Here is a 4,557-nt window from a genome sequence, read left to right as displayed (position 1 = left end):
TGAACAAATCGTATTGTATACATAGTCTATCTCTGTCTCTATCCCTATCTCCATCTCTAGGGATTGATATAAAAGTCCCATTCACCCCCTCAAGGACCTGTCCATTTTGGCCCTATATGGCATATTCCCCACTTTTGAGATAACCCATGAGGCACAAAAAGGCACCGCCCAAATTTTTTGAAATAAAGTATTGTAGTGCCACAACATGACATCTAGAATTTTATCTTCATTTTGTTTTTCATTATACGTTTATGCGGACGGACACAATTTTGCGCCGGCAGGGCTACATGCCTGCATGAAACATGATACGGTTATGCGGTAGACACACTTTTGCGCTGGCAGGCCTACATGCCTGCATGAAACCTGGACGGTAAAGATTGCAGGGCCATGGTACAATCTACACCATCAAATTGAGTTGGAAAACATAGGTGTCATGGGGACAATGTTGGCCGCACGTATAAAACAATTTACCTTGTTTTTATTATGTCCAAAGTTAACACTAACAAAAAATATTTCCAAAACGTTATTTCATACGGGTTATTTCCTGCCATAGCCATTGCATAACTCAACCAAATAGCCATGGAATGAGGGGCAAAATTGTCAAATTTTTGGACAGCCAGATGGCCTCTATTATTCAAGTTTTAGGTGAGGTCGTTTACCTTATTTATCATTTTGCAAAGTTGAAGTTTACACAATTAATTTCTAACTTATTATTTTGGAAAATGGTTTTAAAGGGCTGTAACCCTATCAAAAAAATTAAATTCTCACCTCATAACTCATCAAAAAATGCAAGTTAAGCATCAGAAAACCTTTACATTGATTATCTCGGCTAGAACATTTGCGGAAAAAAAATATGTAATTTCAAGCTTTAAAAATATTGTATCTTATAACAAATTATCTAGACCATCATTTTTGCTTTAAAAAAAATTAAATGTTCATAGATCCGGAAGATATGTACTATTTTTTTAATTTCAAAATTTATTTTAAGTGTTGGAAATTTATTTTAGAGCCATAATAGAGTTTCCATCGCCAAAAGTACTTTCTAGATGAGGATTTGAGGTGAGGTTTTATTTTGTTTTCATAAAGCCTAGGCCTTATAGAAACATCATCCTATTATTTTTGCATTCCATAAGTTATGAGTCTGAAACAATCTATAAATAGATGTAAAACATTCCCAAAAGCAGGGAATAAGAAGGAAGTAATAATCAAACATGATATCACATTGGAATTTTGGTTCATTGTGGCAATTATAGGTAGTGATATTTATGCAAAAATGAGGTCTATTGGCCTTTAGCCTTCATGCGTGTTGTAGTGCTCATTCCACTTAGGGCTCTTTCCCACCTTGTTTCTCTAGTCTACGAGTTGACTTCACATGCCAAAAATGAGGTTTAGGACTTCATATGTAAGCATGATTCTTAAACCAGAAACCAACCTATCCCCCACCCACTCACACCTAGAGAGAGAGAGAGAGAGAGAGAGAGAGAGAGAGAGAGAGAGAGAGAGAGGTGCTCCCTTTGGGTAGGGTTGACAACGGGTTGGGTCGGGTCTGGGTCTGAATTGTGGAACCGGACCAGACCCAAAAATTAAAATATTTATGTATTTTACTATATTTAAATGTGAAAAAAATTTATATAGAGCCGAGGCTCTAAACAATCACATTAGAGCTCACATCAAAAATTTCTTTAGAAGAGGTTGTTTTGATGTTCAAATATCCTCAAATTGATCATCTCGACATCAAGATGCATGAATAAGAGAAAAAAAATGGATTTCATGTTTTGGAAATATTGCATCTTGTAATACATTTTTGGACCGTCAATTTTCAAGTTTTTAAAGTTTTCATAGATTTGCTAGATCTACACTATTTTTGAAGCTTTAAAGTTTATAATTGAAGATGAAAATATATTTTAAGACTACCACAAAGATTTCCAGTATTGAAACCATATTTCTCAACACTATTTGAAGGTCAAATAGTGCACTGTAATTTGATTTGTTAGAGCCACGGCTCTATACAAACCTCACCCTTTAAATATACCTCATAAAGTGGGACCCAAAAAATATTACCGGATCTGGACCTGGACCCACCTGTGGTCGGGTCTACCCTTCAGATCCCAGTCGGATTCGGGTCTGGGTCCATTGCCATCCCCTCTCTCTCACACCCACCCGTTTCCCTCTTTCTCCTTCCTCAGCCTTTGCAAAATCACGGCCGTTTATTTTTCCCCATCAGAGCACCTTTTGGCTAGTATTTCTAAATTTTGGGTCTTATGTTTAGGGTTTGAACCCCCTCAGACACACCCTATCTTTTTAAATACATGTTTTTTTTTCTTTAAATAACAAGGGTTAAAAAAATCTCTATAGGGACCTCTCGTGAAGATGTTGTTCTAAATGAAAAGCATGTGTAAGCATGTAACGGAGATGTTTTTTTTATTTAACTCTAGTTGGACTCATGCAAGTTACTCCGATTCACCCGAATCACTCACCTCGACTAAGTGGCAAGTAACTTTGGGGAGTCCAATCCCCATACCTAATTCGGAGCACTTGTCTCACTATGAAAAAGGAAGAGTTTATATAAAATTAAGGTGGGCTTCAAAAACTCACTAGAAATGGGTTGTTAAAAAAATCCTCAAATCAATCATCTCGATCGTATGGACATGAGAAAAAAATGGATTTCAATTTTTGAAAATAATACATCTTGTAATGCATTTTTTAGACAATCAATTTCCAAGATTTTCATGTCTTCATAGATATGCTCAATCTACACTATCTTTAAAGCTTTAGATTTTAAAAACTGCAGACGAAAATAAATTTTCAAGCCATCACAATGATTTCCAATACTAAGACAACATCTTTCGATACTGTTTGAAGGTGCACGTTACTTTGATTGTTTAGTCCTCAGACTTATACAAACCACAACCCCCCTGGTAAAACTCGGGTCCGTGAGAGAGGGAGAGAGACTCTAGTCTTTCTATGGGAAGGCTAGTGCGCCACATTCCCATTTGGAGGGTCATATCAGTAGAGTCTTGGAACATTCTAGAGAGAGAGGTCATATCAGTAGAGCCTTGGGTCATTTTATGAGAGAGAGAGAGAGAGATCAAACTGTAGAAAGACTTGCTGAGCAGCTCCACCATTGGAAGGCATATCCATGGAATATCCGCTGCCATGCACTCAAGCTTGAAGCCATTTGTTGCAAGGTTTGAGAGGCTCCCATTAAAGGATGCCTGGTCTCCACTCACCACAGTGTATTCCTCGTACCATTTTTAGTGAGAGATTTGTGGATGAAGAGAGAGAATGTTGTTGATAGGGACTTCATATTACAAAAAATAGACGTTTTCCCTCTCCCACACCTTAAAAAATATTTGTGCCTGTGATATGTTCCGCGGCAAGTACTATAAAATTACAGATCCCTCCCTCAACCCCATATTTTTAGATGATGCCGACGCACAAAATTATTTATTTTTAGACCCACCTTTAGGTAGAAAAGTAGTTTCTTTATAATGAAAATACCCAACATTTCTCTTGCGCCAACCCCTTAGTTTTTTTTTTGAAAATGAAGCCGGTTTGACACATTATGCTGTACTGGCTTTTGGTCTTATTAAAGCTGGTTTGGCACAAACAGGTTTCATTTTAAACAATAAAGCTCCAACACATGGTGTGTCGAACTGGCTTCTGGTCCTCATTAAAGTTGGTCCGGCAATTAACGTGTCGGATAACTTTTGATCCTTTCTGAAGCCGGTTCGACATTAGCTTGAAGAGAGAGAGGAGATGCAAAAAATGTAGGTTGCAACGGCATATAGGTGGGCTGGTGGACGGGCCCAAGGGGAGGGAGTAATCTCTTAGAAAAAAGTACTCTTTTTTTTTAGGGGTGGGTGCAAAAAATAAATGGTGTTAAGGTTTTAAGTGTCACTTAAAAAGTAAAGGGATTGTATACCATGATACCATTTATCTTTGGTCACGATTACTCCCAACCAATGGTTTAAAAACCGGATCAGTGACTCGGATCGGGCTTTTAAAAAACCGATTTGGATCGGCGAATCGGCGATCCGGATCGGCGAATCGGTGATCCGGATCGGAATCGGGTGAATCGGTCAGAATAAAGCTTCAAAAAAATCCGAAAAAGTTATTAAAATTCATTATAAATATTGGTTTTTAGGAATTCAATAAAAAATGAGGGTACTCCATTAAGAATTTTCATGTTTTTGAATGAATATGCGAATATTGATATGTTCTTTCCCTGCATGAACCGCCATTCAGCATTTAATTTACAGTATTTCGTGCTCATCCCTACACTGTTGCTGTTGGGACTCGATATGTGAATAATATGGCTGGGATAGGGTGGCCTCAGAATCATCATCTCTCTCGTTTTCTCTTTGAATAATATGGATTAAAAAAAAAAAAAACAAATTTTCAAAAAAATCGATCATGGATTAAAAAAAAAATCACAAATTTTCAAAAAATTCTATCATGGATTACAAAAAAAAATTCGATCATGGATTAAACAAAAAAAATCACAAATTTTCAAAAAATTCAATCATGGATTACATAAAATTCGATCATGGATTA

This window comes from Amborella trichopoda, chromosome 5 (genome assembly GCF_054954075.1).
Source record: "Amborella trichopoda isolate Santa Cruz 75 chromosome 5, AtrichopodaSantaCruz75HAP2 v2.0, whole genome shotgun sequence".
NCBI classification, from domain to species: Eukaryota; Viridiplantae; Streptophyta; class Magnoliopsida; order Amborellales; family Amborellaceae; genus Amborella; species Amborella trichopoda.
The sequence above is the reverse complement of the archived record's forward strand: the minus strand, read 5'-3'. Positions refer to the sequence as shown.